A 19,057-nucleotide genomic window follows, 5' to 3' on the forward strand; every position below is an offset into this window, starting at 1 on the left:
CGAGAATTTCTGAAGCCTTATGCGCCTCGCCTCATCTATACGCTCTTGCCAGTATCTGTTCGCGTTGTCGGTGACAACAAGCCACAGCACCAAGACCAGCAACACTAACGACTTCATGTTTATTGTTTACTATTCGGGTCGTGAGACTACCGCTTAAAAGATCACTGATGTCACTGTTTGCGCTGCTTAATGACATCACCTGACGTCCACCCACTTTCGCTAACTCCACCCAATGTGTCCACCCACTTCCAGCCAGCACGGTTCAGCGCGGTTGTAGTCGAAATGCAACTCCAACAGCCCCGCTCAGCTCGACTCAGCACGGCACGGCTCAGCCGCGTTTGTAGTGGAAAAGCGGCATAACTGAAGCAATCACAGATCACAACACTGCCTCCAGAGGCTTGTACAGTGGCCACTATCCTTGATGGATGCATTGCTTCATGTGCTTCCCTTCTTACCCTGACACACCCATCACTCAGGAATAGGGGAAATCTGGATGTATCAAACCACATGACCTTTTTCCATTGCTCTAGAGTCCAATTTTTATGCTTCCTAGCAAATTGAAGCCTTTTTCCCCTTATTAGTTTCACTAACAGGTGGTTTTCTTATGCCCCCACAGCTGTTTAGTACGAATCGTATGAGTTCTCATGTGGAAATGCTCTTAATTTCACTATTAAACGTAGCTGTGAGTTCTGTCAATTATATATATATATATATATATATATATATATATATATATATATATATATATATAAATTTTTTTTTAATTAAATTTTTTTTTTACAATTCGACTTTACCAAGCATTTAATTGATCTCTGATCATGGTCAGTCAGGATCTTTTTCCAACCACATTTTTTCCACAAAGGTGATGGTTCACCACTATGCTTCCAGGTTTTAATAATGCGTTGGACAGTTCATAACCAAATTCCAGCCATTTCAGCAATCTCTTTGATTGTTTGCTTTGCTTGATGCAGGCCAATAATTTGACCCTTTTGAAACACCGTCTTTTCCATGAGCACGTGATGCATCTTCTGGCATGTTTGTTGAAGAAATGAGAAGCTACTTGCTGTATCAGTTAGGGTTAAAAAAAAGTATTGCTAGCTGAAACACAATCACTGCAGTAATTTTCCAATCAAATGCTCTTATGTACAGTTGTGGTCAGAAGCTTACATACAGTGATGTGAATGTCATCTTGGATATGAATGTCATGGCAATATTTGCGCTTTCAGTAATTTCTTTGAATTGTTCTTTTTTTCTGTGGCAGAATGTACAGCATACATCTTTTAATTTAAAAAAACCCACTAGAATTTGGTGCACAAGTTTTAATTTTCTTTGGGTTTTTTGAAATCAACACAGGGTCAAAATTATACATCCATGGACAAAAATATACATACAGCACACCTAATATTTGGGTAAAACGTCTCTTTGCAAGATTCACCTTGACCAAATGTTTTTGTTTATCATGAACAAGCTTCTGGCAGAATTCTCGTTGGATCTTTCACAACTCTTCATGGTAGAATTGGTAGAGTTCAATTAAATTAGTTTCTTTTCTTGCCATGGATTCGACTTCTAAGCATGGTCCATATATTTTTAATAGGGTTGAAGTCAGGACTTGTTTTAAGCTTAATGTTAGCCTGCTTTATCCTCCACAACCAGCTCTGGTGCGTGTTTGGGTTCATTGTCCTGTTGTAACTCCCAAGTCATGTTCAAGTTTTTGATGGTTTACGCTGAAGAATTCTGAGGTAGTCCTCCTTCTTAATTACTCCATCCACTTTGTGCAATGAACCAGTTCCACTGCAGCAAAAAAGCCCCAGAGCATGATGCTCCCACCACCACCACCAGCTGGTGTAGTGTCCCTCTGTACATGGTGGTTATTCTGTTCAAACAACTCAATCTTTGTCTCATCTGACCATACAGCTATCCTCCAGAAGGCTTTTTCTTTGTCCATGTGGTCAGCTTCAAACTTTAGTTAAGCTTGAAGGTGTCAATTTTGGAGCAGGGGATTATTTCTTGAATCGCCACCTTAACGTGGTGGAGGGGTTTGAGTGCCTCAGTGATTCTAGGAGCTATGTTGTTGGGGGCATTTGCCCTTGGTAGGGTCTCTCAAGGCAAGCAGGTCCTAGATGAAAGTTCAGACAAAGAGCGGTTCTGAAGACCCTTATGAGCGGCAAAGCAAGGATCCGAGTGCCCTCGCCTGGACCAGGGATACCGAGGCCCCACCCTGGGGGAGGGGCTCATTGGCGAGCGCTTGGTGGCCGGGCCTATGTCTGTGGGGCCCGGCTGGACCTAGCCTGAATGAGCAACATGGAACCACTCTCTTGTGGACCCACCACCTGCAGGAAGTGCCGTAAGGGTCCGGTGCATTGTGGATCGGGTGGCAGCCAAAGGTCCTGGTGTACTGGTCCCTGACTGGCAAAACTGACTTTTGGGACATGGAATGTCACCTGTCTGATGGGGAAGTTGCCTGAGCTTGTGCGTGAGGTTGAGAGGTACTGACTAGATATATTTGGGCTCAACTCAACACATAGCTTGGGCTCTGGAACCAATTTCCTGGAGAGGGGTTGGACTTTCTATCATGCTGGAGTTGCCAAGGGTGAGCAGCGCCGGGCAGGGTTGGGGCTACTGGTAGCCCCCCAGTTTGGCGTGCTAACATCGGAGTTCCCCTCAGTGAATGAGAGGGTCATTTCCCTGCACCTTCAGGTTGGGGAACGGTCTCTGACTGTCATTTGCGCTTATGTGCCAAATGGTAGTTCAGAGTACCCGGCCTTCTTGGAGTCCTTGAGTGGGATACTAGACAGTGCACCACGAGGGGACTCCATTGTTTTACTGGGGGACTTCAACACTCATGTGGGCAATGACCAATGAGACCTGGAGAGGTGTGATTGGGAGGAACGGCCTGCCTGATCTGAACCTGAGCGGTGTTTTGTTGTTGGACTTGTGTGCCAAGCACGGTTTGGCCATAACGAACACCATGTTCAAGCATAAGGGTATCCATAAGTGCACGTGGTATGAGGACACCCTAGGCCATAGATCGATGATGATTGACTTTGTAGTCATTTCATCTGATCTGTGATCATATGTCTTGGACACTGAGGTGAAGAGTGGAGCAGAGCTGTCAACTGATCACTACCTGGTGGCGAGTTGGATCAGATGGTGGGGGAGGAGGCTGGACAGACCTGGTAGGCCCAAATGTGTAGTGAGGGTATGCTGGGAAAGTTTCGTGGAGGCTCACATCCATCGGCTCTTCAACTGCCACCTCCGGCAGAGTTTCAACTGCATACCGGGAGAGGATGGGGACATTGAGTCCGAGTGGGCCATGTTCTGTACCTCTGTTGCTGAGGTGGCCGTGCGGAGCTGCGGCTGCAAGGTTGTTGGCGCCTGTCGTGACTGTAATCCCTGAACCCGGTGGTGGACACCTGCAGTGAGGGGAGCAATCAAGCTGAAGGAGTCCTATCGGGCATGGTTACGGCTACAGTACAATCAGGTGTACGCATTGTGTTGCAAAAATGGTCAAAATTTGATTAAGCAGTTTCAAGAAGTAAAGTGATGATTTTTTGCTGCCAGATATATTGGGAATGTGGTACTGAAAGTTTATTTATTTTTTTTCTTATTCAGACCTGCATTTAAAAAAAAAAAACAGATATATGGAGCCATGTATTGAGGGCCTACGGACACTACATACTCATAATGAAGTTTTATTTATCAATAAATGCCAATGATACAATATTTAGTGTAAAATAACCTTTATTCATAAACTTTAAAACAGAACATGTGAAATAAATGCTTATAAATCCATATCAAAATGTCATTATGTATTTCTTAGGTCTAACGTAATGAAATTACGTTCCCAGCCTATGATTTAGTATTAAGTAAATTACTCAGTATTTAAATTAAAATTCATTTTTTAAATTAATCATTTCTGGATCAAGCTGAAAGGTAAAGGCATGACTTGTAGGAAGTGCTGTAGTTCTGTACATAATAATACCCCATATGTGCACAAAATACATCATTCATACAGGAATTATTTAGTGATTAAAAAAAAAACTTATTTACATATCTTTATGTAGGTGGATGTGAGATAAGGCAACTGCCATTGTAAATACAGAATGTATGTTTACTACTGATGTTAAATAATGGGAACGAGTTCAGTGAAGCTTTGGACCTACGGACACTACAAGTAAAGTACTCTGTTTGCTCTCATGTTAAATAATTTTCATTAAATTGACACTCGTACCATTTCATTGTATAATCATTTGCTCATATATAAAATTTTTGTTTTACTTATTTGTAACAAAATTGGTGAGTTTTATGGGAGGAATATGGGTAAGTTACTGAATAATAGGAACAAGAATGCTTGGGGCCTGTGGACATTACAAGGGGCCTACAGACACTACAAGCAAGCATTCAAGTTTTATCACTGTATGTATTAATCCAGTTTATGTTGAGTGCTTATGTTTGATAAAAGTATCCAACAACAAATAACATACCAATAATTATCAAACATGGCATCCATTCTATGATTTAGTACCAGGCCTACGGACACTACAGATTTTTTAGGCAAAATTACATGGGTTCAGGTGACAAGACCTAGTATTTGTAAATAATCGGATAACTACTGATTTACACACAACAGACATCATATGCTTGCTTATAAATTACATTTTGATGATATATCTTACACTTTAGTCTTTTAGAAAGAGTAGTTTTTGTCAGAAAATATATAATCATGCAAAATGATGATTTCACATGATTTCATTTTAAAACTTTTTTTATATAATACTGTGTTACACATTTACTCAATGAACATGAAAAAAAATGTGGTAAAATAAAAAGCAACATGAATTTTACTAATATTTGCAATTCATTTAAACATTTTTTACATTTAAAATATCAATAAATAGCAAGTGCAACATTATATCAAATTTATGATAAATTTGGATCACATAATTTAGTCATAACTTTGGACTCAATTGATCGATTTCCACAATTTTTTCAGGGATTTTAGATCCAACATAGTTACATAATTTCCATTACTCTTCATGATAGACAAGCAAACTCCTATGATGTAGGATACAGATACTCGATACTAACAGCAATTGGTACACCTGATTGTGCTGTAGCCGTTAGCCTGTGGGTCTCCAGAGGCAGCTGACAGATACCAACGGGCCAAGCAGAACACGGCTCTGGCGGTCACTGAAGCAAAAATTCTGGTGTGGGAGGATTTCGGTGAGGCCATGGAAAGCGACTTTCAGTCAGCCTTGAAGAGATTCTGGCAAACTGTCTGGCGGCTCGGGAAGGGGAAGCAGTGCTCTGTCCTGACTGTTTACAGTGGGGATGGAGTGCTGTTAACCTCAACTGGGGACATCGTCCGGCAGTGGAAGGAATACTTCGAGGATCTCCTCAATCCCACCTTCATGTCGTCCGAGGAGGACGCAGCCTGAGGGTGCTTGGGAGGACTCCCCCATCACAGGGGCTAAGGTGGTTAAAAAGCTCCTCGGTGGCCAGCCTCTGGGGGTGGATGAGATTCGTCCTGAGTTCCTGAAGGCGCTGGATGTTGTTGGGCTGTCTTGGCTGATACGCCTCTTCAACATTGCGTGGAGGTCGGGGATAGTGCCTCTGGATTGGCAGACTGGGGTGGTGGTCCCCCATTTTGAAGAGTGTGTGTTCCAAATATAGGGGGATCACACTTCTCAACCTCCCTGGGAAAGCCTATGCTGGGGTGCTGGAGAGGAGAGTCCGGTCAATAGTCGAACCTCGGATTCAGGAGGAACAATGTGGTTTTTGTCCTGGTCGTGGAACACTGGACCAGCTCTTTACCCTTGCAAGGGTACTGGAGGGTGCATGGGAGTTTGCCCAACCAGTCTACATGTGTTTTGTGGACCTGGAGAAGGCTTGCGACTGTGTCCCTCGTGGTGCCCTGTGGGGGATGCTTTGGGAGTATGGTGTTCTGGGCGCACTGCTGCAGGCCATTTGGAACCCTGGATGACTGGAGCAGGAGTGTGGTTCACATTGCCAGCAGTAAGTCGGACTCGTTCCCATTGCATGTAGGACTCCACTAGGGCTGCCCGTTGTCACCGGTTCTGTTCCTAATTTTTATGGACAGAATTTCTAGGCGCAGCCAAGGGGCAGAGGGTGTCTGTTTTGGTGGCATTAGGATCACGTCTCTGCTTTTTGTGGATGATGTGGTCCTGTTGGCCTCATCAATCTGTGACCTACATCATGTGCTGGAACAGGTTGCAGCTGAGCATGAAGCGGCTGGGATGAGCAGTGTTTCCCCCAGAAAGAAATGAAAGCTCTAAATTCTGGCATGATAATACATAGACAATTGAGTGCCAATGGCGCGAAAGCAAGTGCAAATGGCGCGAAAGCAAGCGCCAAAGGCACGAAGCGAAACTAGGGGGGTCCAGGGGCATGCCCCCCCCGGAAAATTTTTTGAAAATAGATGCTCTCAGGTGCATTTTCAGGGTCTCTGAGAGGTTTTAGATACATGATTTACAGGAAAGATTTTACCAGTGTTTCAATGATTTCTGACCCAAGTAGTATTAATGTATACACATTTTAAATTTTACCTTAAAGTTCAACGTGCAAGTTAAACTGTTTTGTTATAGATTACTTAGGTATATGATTGAAAATCTACGGGGATACCTTAATTATCTATGATCAAGTAGTGTTGTACACTGCTCGAAATTTGTGGTGGGCCGGTCGCCCGAGGCAACTTAATTTGTCATTTGGCGGGTAATTCCTGTCACTAGCCAGCCCGGCTGGCTAGTTGAAAATAAAAAATATATATGAAGCGAAGATTCAGACTAGGGCTGTGCGATATATTGAATATACTCGATATAGCTCCGAAAATTCTGTGAGAGATACATATATAATTATTATATCGTAACTATCGAGTATTTTATGGTCATCTGCCGACTTGCGTTTGTTTCGTGTTTGTTGCATTTGTTTAAAACCTTTTCTGGTGGTTTTCTCCCTGTCCCTCAGGCAGTAACGTGAGAGGCTGCCTAAGGGTAAAAAAAACAATAACGTCACACACACTCCAACCAATCCCAGGCGACATCTCGGTGCTGAAAGGAACTTGCAGGAAGATTTCCTAGTTTCATTTTACAGCGCTGACTCAGTTTGTGCAATCGCTGGTGTTGCATAGGCTACCGTGTAAGCTCTGTCAATTTCTCATCTCATTCATTCTCATCTCATCTCCTCTAGCCGCTTTATCCTGTTCTACAGGGTCGCAGGCAAGCTGGAGCCTATCCCAGCTGACTACGGGCGAAAGGCGGGGTACACCCTGGACAAGTCGCCAGGTCATCACAGGGCTGACACATAGACACAGACAACCATTCACACTCACACCTACGGTCAATTTAGAGTCACCAGTTAACCTAACCTGCATGTCTTTGGACTGTGGGGGAAACCGGAGCACCCGGAGGAAACCCACGCGGACACGGGGAGAACATGCAAACTCCGCAGAGAAAGGCCCTCGCCGGCCACGGGGCTCGAACCCAGGACCTTCTTGCTGTGAGGCGACAGCGCTAGCCACTACACCACCGTGCTGCCTCTGTCAATTTCAGCGACAAATTAAAAATGGAAGCGGACGAATTGGTTCCTAAAAGAACTAGTAAGGGGTCAGTCATCTGGCATTTTTTTTGGATATTGCGAGGAGGACGTGGAACAGCAAATGCCAATTTGTAAAGTGTGCAAAAAAAACAGTATCAAAATACTTGGGTCTTGAAATAAATGCACATTAGTCATGAACAATGGTAACTACTCTCTTTTGTGTTATTTTTGACAGAAGTAAAATTCATACATGAACAAATTTTGGCGAGTTGATTTTCTGTTTGGCTAGTTACTTTGGATGGTAACTAGTCCGGCTGGCTGGTGAAAAAATATATGAATTTCGAGCCCTGTTGTAACAAAAATTTGCATGAAAATATGAACAGTGGTTTGCTCCATCTTATGCAAGCCAATGAAGAGAATCGATCATCATGACCTCCTGCTGATCACAAAGGTATCTGAACCTAAGACCTGCCACCTTAAAATAAGTTGCTGTATTACTATAACTGTAATGATTTAGAATGTTTCTGATGCAATTACCATAATATATTTATAACTAAGATACACTGAAAAGAAAAGTCAGGCAACTGCATATTATAAAGTTTAAATTTTGGCACTTTATTAAATGGACTAGATTAAGATTAAAACATATTTAAAGGAAAAGAAAACTTAATTCATACATTTAAGTTTGCAGAAAGATTATGTACTTATAAACACATTCATGAAGATAATTTGTTAATAAGTGTCAAATGTAGTATAATTTCGAAAAATTATGATAAGCATATTTGGCAGTGTGATGTCACTGTGACTCTTTAACAAAAGAATAATCCGGAGCCTTCTTTTGTTAAATGGATCCCAGTGACATCAAACTGCCAAAAATGCTTATGATTATTATTTGAAATTATGCTATATTTGACACATTTGGACAATTTCACTTCGTGAGTGTGTTTATAAGTACATAATCTTTCTGCAAACCCGAACTAATGAATTAAGTTTTCTACTCCTTTAAAGCAGATTAATTCTCCTTGGCTTTTGCTTGGCCCAATGTTAGGCAACCCTCTAATAGTCCATCTCGCTGTCATCCATGCTGATGTGGATCAAATTGTCCAGCGAGTCTTCTAGCTTATTCCTCGCTGGAGTCTTTATTCTCTTTAGGCAGGAGAAGCCTCATTCACAAGCTAAACAGAATAGTCTATTAAATAAATCAGTCGACTTTGTCCGTCTTGTCATGTATGGTAATCATATGTTCCTGCACATATACTGTGTGACTTATGGTAATGCCCGGGGGTGCCTAGAGGGTGTTGCAGGATGTTAGGGGAGTTAAGGCCAATTTATGCTGACAACCCAGTCCTCGCAGACGGTGTCGCAGATAGTGTCTGCGTAGCCCCCCCACCTTCGCAGACGCTCTGCATGCACCTCCCAAAAATTGTGACCACCGCAGAAGCCTCGCAGACAGCGTCGCAGACAAGAGGGCTCTGATTGGTCCACTCTACATCCGCTGTACACGCACTTCCGCTTCCCTACTTTCCCGGTTTGTTTTGTTTTCACGACCGCCATTTTTAAAAACACGAGCGAAGATGGAGCAGCATGAAGAGCGGTTGATTGAGGAAGTACGTACATCTATACGTACTTCTGGAGTCAGTTCTAGTCATTATAAAAAAAAAAAGTTCTAGTCATTATAAGTAACCGGAGGATAAACACTCCACTAACCACACCCACCAACTACTCCTAGCGGCTTTGCCGCCCCCTTGCGTTGTGGCGGTGAATAACATCACACACGCCTATAACTCCCCGCTCAACAATAAATTACAACTGTCTGCGAAAAGCTATCTGCGAAAGCCTTGTCGCAAGAGCATGCAGAGGCCTTTAGCCGATGTGCTATGTTGTTGTGCTGCTTGAGCTGATTCATTAAAGCTGTTAAAGATATTTGAGAGCCTCTTTCGCCATCATTTACATGTCTGGTAGGGGACAACATCAGCAGCCAATGAGATTGCTTATAATGAATCGGAAAATTCCAGGATGTCTGACATTTTCTTTCAATATTTTTATTGGACGGTTTGAACACGTGATCTTGACATAGCCAACAGGTTAGTTTGTTTACATCATACCACGTGGACATAGTACTTTAACAGAATCAACACAAACGTTGGAAAAAAAGACAGCTTGTTTTAACACAAATATCAATCAATATGTAAATGGATCTGTTATTTGCTCTCCTATGTATCTAGTTACTTGTGGGTAGGAAATTTAACGTATCGGTATAAATCTAAGCATATCGGATTTTAACTAAAGTGACTAAGCGTATCGGCAGGCAGAGCAAGGGTATTGGGCCAGATACGCTAAAACGCTTTGGGGAAAACCATGGATGAGGATCAACACCTCCAAGTCTGTGGCCATGGCGCTCAGTCAGAAACGGGTGGAGTGCCTACTTCAGGTTAGGGGGGAGTTGCTACCTCAAGTGGAGGAGTTTAAGTACCTCGAGGTCTTGTTCATGAATGAGGGTAGGGGGTAGCAGGAGTTGGACAGATGGATCAGGGCAGCGTCAGCAGTGATGCGGATGCTAAACCGGTCTGTTGTGGTAGAAAGGGAGCTGAGCCAGAAGGCAGGTGAGGGTCCATCTACATTCCCACCCTCACCTATGGTCATGAGCTATGGGTAGTGGCTGAAAGAACGAGATCGCGGATACATGTGGTCGAAACGAGTTTTCTCTGCAGGGTGGCTGGGCTCTTCCTTCGAGATAGGGTGAGAAGCTTGGTTATTCAGGAGAGACTCAGAGTACAACCGCTGCTCCTCCACATTGAAAGGAGTCCATTGAGATGGTTTGGGCACCTTGTCAGGATGCCCCCTGGACGCCTCGCAGGGGAAGCTCTCTGGGCATGCCCCACCGGGAGGAGACCCTGGGGCAGACCCAGGACACGCTGGAGAGATTACATCTCTTGGCTGGCCTGGGAATACCTCAGTATTCCCTTGGAAGAGCTGGTGGAGGTGGCCGGGGAGAGGGAAGTCTGGGCTGCTCTGCTTTAGGCTGCTACCCCGCAACCTGGACCTGGATTAGCAGCAGAAAATGGATGGATAGATGGGTTATTTCTTGAATAGCAGTGTCTTAGTCCATGGTGATCTGAACTGTAGACAGTGATCCATCAGCTTCCAGCTCATGGCAGGGCTGTGCCATGGTGTTTCCCAGGTTGTTCCTGACCATCCAAACCAATTTCCTTTAGGTTGAGGGTGACCGTTTGAGTTTTCTTGAAGCAAAGTGGCTTGGCAGCATGACTACACCTCACAATAATTTGGATATGGTTGTTTGAACTGATCTTGGAATTTACAGTTGTTTAGAAATGGCTCCAAGAGACATTCCGGAGTTGTGTATATCTGCGATCCTCTTTCTCAGATCTGCACTGAGCTCCTTGTACTTTCCCATTTTACTGTGTGTTTGTAAATCCGGTGAAGTGCTGTAAACAAACCCTTTTTATGAAGGCAAAGAGAAGCTACCAGCTGTAGTCAATCATGATCACTAACAGAAAGTTAAGAGGCCTTGGCAAGATAAGAGATGTTTTGGAAGTTCCATCACCTCTGAATTAATAATCTAAGTGAGCGTGTGTAAACCATGTGTTGATTTCAGAAAACCCAAAGAAAATTGAAACTTGTGCACCCAATTCGACTTTTTTTTAATTAAAGATGTATGCTGTACTATCATTCTGCCACAGAAAAAGAACAGTTCAAAGAAATTACTGAAAGCCCAAATATTGCCATAACATTCATATCCAAGATGAACTTCATGTCACTCTATGTAAATTTCTGACTACAACTGTATTTTTGCTTATTTCCATCCAAATGGCATCATTTATATATAATTTTTTTTCTCAGCTGGGCATTGTACAACAGGATTGTCGTTGGTGCACCAGTCATTGGAAATCTAGATATCCCTGCTCTTACCAAAGTCCTTTGTTCAGTCTGTGCTGTGCAGTATCCTGTTTGTCAGACAGCACCCTGTTGAGAACCAGCATGCCTCTGTAAAATTCAATGCATAGCAGTCCCTCAGAGATCTCTGTATGTCGAACCACAGCCTAATTTCATCCATTAGGAAAACATTTGGCAAAGGAGGTCTGTACAGAGCACTTTATAGCTTGGCCATCATCTTGGCACACCGTCATCACTCTTGCATTTTCTGTGGCCATTGTCTTTTTCTGGCTGGCTTGGTGATCCACAGAGCTGTCCGTGCCACCAAAGTTGCTGCTAAAATCTTGTTCGTAGCTTTGCCTGATGTTCCTTGCAGCTATATAAACTTATAATATGGCTACTAAACTTTATAATAAATAAGAACATTGTATAAATTGCATTGACATAGAGAGTATAGAAGAAGAAACCTTTATTTGTCACATGCACACTTCAAGCACAGTGAAATTCATTCTCTGCATTTAACCTATCTGAAGCAGTAAACACATGCACACACTCGGAGCAGTGGGCAGCCACACCAGAGCAGCAGTCAGGGGTCAGGTACCTTGCTCAAGGGCACCTCAGCCCAAGGCCGCCCCGTGTTAACTTAACCGCATGTCTTTGGATTGTGGGGGAAACCAGAGCACCCGGAGGAAACCCACGGGGAGAACATGCAAACTCCACACAGAAAGGCCCTCGCCGGCTGCTGGGTTCGAACCCGGAACCTTCTTGCTGTGAGGCGACCATGCTAACCACTACACCACCGTGCCGCCCAGCCTCATCTGTGTTGAGCTGTGTGGACATTTCACTCTGGACAGTTTCTCAAACCTTGGACACTATCGAGTAGGCTTTACTCAAGATTTGACATTGAACAGAGATGCAGTTCCAACTTTATCATCATCACAACCAGAACCTGTAAGTAGCCATGCTGTGTGATATTTTTTTTTAATTTATTTTTTATCCACTTTTTGACAGTTGAAGCCAAATAAGAAATAGCCTGTGTTGTCAATTAAATCTCTAATTTATCATTTTATTCATCAACAATCTAGAGCTTGGAAACTTACTAGTTCGGCTGCTTAGAGAGAGAGCTGTTCTAACTCACTATTTAGCCACTGCTGTGAACTATCATGAGATTGATGATATTCAAGGGATCCTCCAGCGAATTTATTCTCAAACTTATTTTAATTAGTCGCACATTTCAAAAATCAAACTTTCACTTTCAGAGACCAAGCAGTGTTTGAGAAAAATGAATTTTCTTTGAAATGCCAGATGGGCTTCCTATGGTGGTGAAGTATGCGATGACCTCAGGTAGTGGTTGCTTGGAGCAATTCAGCTATTTTATATTCGCTGTTTACATTGAGGTTTTTGCTAGTTTTACAAGTATTTTACTGACTCTATCATTTTTTTAAATAAGTATGCCTCATTGTGTAGCATATAAATGCCACAATGATGCTCAGAAGAAAGCACAAGCTGGAATTAGACTGCCTTTCCTCAGACAAAATGCAAAGTGTGCTTGCTCAGCTGTGGCAGAGGGTCACCAACAGAAACGGAATCAGACATGAGACTTTGTGCTGCAAAATCTTTTTTTTTGTACGTGATCTCCAGAAAGTGTGTGTGACCTAGTGTGTGTGTGTGTGGGGGGGCGTTTTAAAATCTCGGTTTAAAATGGCTCAACTCGCAGCACGACATGATGCTTCATGCTCTAAAATCCTTTTTAACATGATCTACATGGTGCTGGGTAGATTAACAGAGAGATTGTGTAGCATGAGCCAGGATTGATGTATTAGAGTTGGAACAGTGTTGATATCTCAAGCTGTAGGAGGAGGAGTGTTGCCAAAAAAAACCAAACAAACGGGTGAACAGGAATAATAATAAAGTAAACTTAAGAAGAACAGTAGTGTGCTTGCTGCTTCGTGCTGCTTTTTGCAGTAAGCACACTAATAACTCTCCTTTCTGTTTTCCCCAAGTAGCCATGAGTCCACCAAGTGAATTGTCTTGAAACTGCATAGCGCAGAGACCTGTAAAATGAAAAGTCTTTGGGGGCGTCGTGGCTCAGGTGGTTAAGGCGCCATACCATGAATGCGGGCGACCCGGGTTCGATTCCGGCCCGAGGTCATTTCCCGATCCCTTCCCGTCTCTCTCTCTCCCGCTCATTTCCTGTCTCTACACTGTCCTATCCAATAAAGGTGCAAAAAGCCCAAAAAAATATCTTTAAAAAAAAAAAATGAAAAGTCTTTGTCTTAAAAAAAGATAGTGACGCTGTTCCAACTCTGGCACATCCGTCCTGAACCAGTGTAGTGCGTTTGGATACAGCTTTTGGCTCAACGCACCTGTTCTCTTGTTCTTGTCGTTTTTTTTCCCATAGAGAATGAATGGGGCTCACAAGTTGAATCGTCCTGCTTGGACATGCTTCATCAGAGATGCACCATACTTCATGTGATACCTTAGGCCAGGGGTGTCCAAACTGATCCATAAAGGGCCATGTGGCTGCAGGTTTTCATTCCAGCCATGCAGCAGCACACCTGACTTGGCTCATTCAATCAACTGAACTGTCTTCACACAGTCAAATACTTGCAGCCACACCCACCCTTGATTAAAGGGTGGGTGTGTCAGTTGGTTGAATAAGCCAAATCAGGTGTGCTGCTGCATGGCTGGAATGAAAACCTGCAGCCACATGGCCCTTTATGGATCAGTTTGGACACCCCTGCCTTAGGCCAACTTCCCTGACACATTCATGTAATCGGTTCTGACCCACACTCATCTTTTCCTTTATTTTCCCTTATCCATTTCCCCCCATTCACTTCCATTCTTTCCCCCACATTCAAATGGAGTTACAGGAGAAAAACTTAGGATCATATCACGCTGCACACTTCATGCTTTAAAATCTGTTTTAAATCATGCCACACTCTCTGTTAATCTACCCAGAACCAGCTGTAGTTCATGCAAAAACTTGAGAGATTTTAGAGGGCATACACACCTTTCTTTTTTCCTGTAGGTGATGTACAAAAAAGATTTTGCAGCCTGAAGTCTCATGGGGGTCTGTTGATTTCCTATTTTCCAAGCCATTTTCTTTCCTATGGTTATCAGAGGTTATTTTTGCGTTCTTTTACATTTTTTACTGTGTTTGTGTACTTGCGACGGCTTTGTGGCTTTGACCTTCAATCACCACAGCTACACTGTGTGAAAGCTTGATGCTGATTGGCTGCTTGTTGTGGCAAAGTTGGGGTGCCAGAAAGCTCACTTCTGATTTGCTACAATTCAAAATGAAAAGGTGACAGGACCAGCCAACCTTGTCCAGTTTCTTTCCAAGTTTGGCAAGAAAGGTGTCCAAACGAGGAGAGCTCAGTAAACAAATAACTATTCTTATGAAAGAATAATGACTATAGATCTTGAACATGATTAATTTCTAGTTGGTCTTTCAATGCACAATCCTAACTTTTGGTGAAGTTGCTGAGTCTTTCCATAATCATCTCACACTGAGACGTCTCGTTTGGCCTCCCGGTCTTCTGTGGTAGATTAGTCCGTTCACAAACTGAGGGGATGAATATCCACATGTAAACAACTACATAGATCTTCTAGATAGATTATCGTTTGGCATTTTCCAGATATAGTTCGTGAGAAATGCAAGGGCAGTTTTTTCGATTTCATTACAGCCTATCGCCAGAGCGCTAGTTTTTATTTGAGCTTAATTAAATCGATTGATAATGTCAACACGATATCTTTCAATTGCAGATGAGCTTGTTGAAGTATTTCGCCAAAAAAAGAAAGGCGACAGATGAAGAAACTGGGCAGGTAAGATTCATTCGTGCAAAATATTCATTTTAAGGTACCATGTGACTAACATGGATAATGTGACATGTGACCTGTGATGGCGCCGGTGTTTCCGGCTTGCCGTCCGCTGCTGTCAGCGTTGGCCTCTGTTTGTGCGTCTCTTCATCTGCTCATGCTCCTGCTCCTGCTATTTGTTATCGCTGACAATGCATTTGCTCTACGGATATACGATCGCCAAACTCTGCTTGACATCCGATGGTCTACCGAGAGGTTGGCCTTTCATGAATTGGGCAGAAAGACCTTTCATTCCCCTCCATTCCTCTCGGATATACCTGCTTACCTCCTGCGCGCTCCTGCACTGCCAAGCCGTAAGCACAAACGCCGCTGGGGAAAGTGCAGCGGTCTCCTGGTAAAACTCAAGATCTATGGCCGGTCACGATCATCGGGAACACCTCATCAGGCTCTGTCCGTGCCTGGACCGGATTACTGCCGTTTCCAAACCCGCTGTTGCTTGGAACCTGTGCGGTCATGGCTGCGGCCTGTTGTTGGACCAGTGGACTACCATCCCCGGCTCCTGCGCTCACTCCGACCCCGGAAAGGAGGGATTAACCTCGGTAACATTCGGCCCCTTGGTCGGGCTCCCCGGAAGGCATGTGGCTCGATTTCAGCCAAGATTGCCTTGGTCAATGCAAGATCGATTGTCAACAAAACTTTCATATTGAATGACTTTTTTAGAACTCATGGACTGGATCTGCTTTGCGTAACGGAGACGTGGCTGAATGTGGGTGAGTCTGGCCCTTTCACTGAACTGCTGCCGCCTGATTGCACGTATTTTAGTTCACCTAGGACTACAGGAAGAGGTGGAGGCGTAGCCTCTGTGTTTAAAAACAGCCTGAAATGTATGCAAACATCAGTCCAGAATTTCTCTAGTTTTGAGCTAATGGCATTTGAACTCAAGCATTCTCAGCCAGTTTTTTGTGCTGTGATCTATCGGCCACCGAACTACAATAAGGACTTTATGACTTTTCCAATTTCCTGTCAGAAATTTTGCCAAAGTATGATCAAGTTCTAATAGTGGGTGACTTTAACATACATGTATGCTGTCCATCAAAGCAAATGGTTAATGACTTTCTGAACGTTATTGATTCGTTTGGTCTTATACAGTCTGACTGAATACACTCAAGTGCACGGTCACACATTAGATTTGGTACTCTCCTGTGGGTTATCTGTGTGCAACGTTAATATGTGCGATGCTGTCTTTTCTGACCATAGGCCTGTATTATTTGATGTCTCCCTCTCTTGTGAAGCTGAGCATTGTGCCCCCGTGCGCTACCGCCGCATTTTAAATTCCACCACTGCTGCTTGGTTCTCGGCGGCTTTTTTTCCTGCCGCTGATAATCTTACAGAACACTCAAGTCCAGATAACCTAATCCGCTCATTTAACTCCGCTTGTCTCAACATTCTCGATGCAATAGCTCCAGTCAAAAAACTGCGGCCAAGAAATAGAGCCCTGGTTAAATGATGTTACTCGCGCGTGCACACGGGAATGCAGAATAGCTGAACGCAAGTGGAAAAAAGATAAGCTGCAAATTTCTTTTGATATCTTACAAAGCAGCTGGGTCAAATATCAAAGAGTTGTCAAAAGTGAGAAAACAAAATATTTCTCTAATGTCGTCCAACAGAACAGCAATAATTCACGCACGTTATTCAAAACTATTGACAGTGCCTTAACTGCACCTCAACCTACCGGGAGTGATGCTACTCCCTTAAGATGTGAAGGATTTTTACATTATTTTGTGGAAAAGATCTCTAATATCAGATCTATTATATCTCCTCCCTTGGCTGATCCGTCCTCCTCTGTTACATGCCACAAGGTGTTTAGTGAATTTGAACCTGTGTGTCTCTCTCTCTCTCTCCTCCTGGAAACCATTGGGCAGCTGAAATCCACACCTGGGCCCACAGACACTATTCCTCCCCGTCTCATTAAAGACACTATTGACACTACTGGAGCCAGTATTTTAGCCATAATAAACTCCAGTCTTACGTCAGGCATTGTGCCCATGCACTTTAAGCATGCTGTTGTGCAGCCTTTAATTAAGAAGCCAAACCTGGATACCTCAGTCTTCTCTAATTACAGGCCTATATCTAAGCTCCCATTTCTATCTAAACTGTTGGAAAAAATTGTATTTAAACAGCTTCAATCTCATTTAGATGCAAATAATCTTCTAGAGCCTTTTCAATCTGGTTTTAAAGCTCGGCATAGCACAGAGTCAGCACTCCTTAAGGTCTTTAATGATTTGCTGCAAATTACTGATAGTGGTGATTTTGTGATTCTGGTACTCCTTGACCTTACAGCTGCATTTGATACAGTAGATCATAGCATCCTTATTGATCGCTTAGAACAGTGGGTTGGCTTAAAGGGAATAGCCCTGGAATGGTTCAAGTCGTATCTTGTTGACAGAAGTTTTTCTGTCAGCATTGGAGAACACACCTCTTCCTCTGCACCCCTCCCCTATGGGGTCCCCCAGGGGTCAATTCTTGGCCCTATCCTCTTCTCCCTCTACCTTTTGCCATTAGGTTCCATTTTAAAGAAATATAACATCTCCTTTCATTGTTATGCTGACGATACCCAGATTTATATGCCACTGAAGCCCACTAACTCCCAGTCAGTTTCTAAGCTCATTGATTGTCTTGAGGACATTAAAGCCTGGATGTCCTTGAATTTTTTAAGTTTAAATGAAAACAAAACTGAGGTTTTACTCTGCAAACCCAGCAAGGCCTGCAAAAATAACTTGGACCTTGGCCCTCTGAGTCTTTTTGTCAAAGATTCAGTAAGAAATCTAGGTGTAATTTTTGACTCAGACTTCAAAATGGAGAAACAAATAAATACTGTTGTCAAATCTAGTTTCTTCCATTTAAGACTCCTATCAAAGGTCAAACCTTTTCTATCTCCTAGTAATCTGGAGACTGCTATACATGCTTTTATTACGTCCCGCCTTGATTACTGTAATGCTTTGTATGCTGGTCTTAGCTGCTCTTCCTTGTCAAGGCTCCAACTAGTTCAGAACGCTGCAGCACGGTTCCTGACCAGAACACGCAAGCGTGAGCACATCACACCTGTTCTGAAGGCTCTCCATTGGCTCCCTGTGCGTTTCAGGATACATTTTAAAATTCTGTTGTTTGTTTTTAAGTCTCTGAAACAGCCCCATCCTACATAGCAGACCTCCTTCATCATCATACACCCTTGAGATCACTGACTACGTTTACATGCACGTCCAAATCGAGCTGCTGTTGGTAATCGAGCAAAGGGTCCCAGCAGGGGTGCCAGAGAAATCCAATCCTACATGCACAAGTGAAATCGGGCTATTGTGCAAGGTGCATTGTGCACCCGAGCCACACGTGGCGCTACACGCCCCATCGTGTTGGTACACTTCCGGTTGTCGTCATGAAGAAGAGCTATAGTGTTGCCAGATACTGCTGACGTTTTCCAGCCCAAAACATGTTCAAATCCGCTAAAATGCACTTAAAACCCCCAATCTGGCAACACTAGCAGTTCCGTGCTCAAGCTGTTAGGCTTGCTCTAACAGACTATGGCTACAAACTGTCCGGCACAGACCACTGTTTTGTAAGACAACTTATTTTGCACAATAATATTTTTCTAAAGTCCATTTTTTGCTTACAAAAAATATATATTTTTTTTGCTTACAATTTAACTTGTGTCTTAATAAACAGACAAAAAGTTCAATTGTTTTGTTTTTATTGACATTCTTCAGATGTTGGACATACACACACACACACACAC

General features: G+C 43.2%; 1 protein-coding gene across 2 annotated transcripts in view; it reads left to right on the forward strand.

Annotated features, from left to right (window-relative positions):
* Positions 1-19,057, forward strand: part of prdm10 (PR domain containing 10) — a 289,396-nt gene that overhangs the window by 2,830 nt on the left and 267,509 nt on the right. The window lies entirely within an intron of this gene.

This window comes from Neoarius graeffei, chromosome 6 (genome assembly GCF_027579695.1).
Source record: "Neoarius graeffei isolate fNeoGra1 chromosome 6, fNeoGra1.pri, whole genome shotgun sequence".
Taxonomy (NCBI): Eukaryota; Metazoa; Chordata; class Actinopteri; order Siluriformes; family Ariidae; genus Neoarius; species Neoarius graeffei.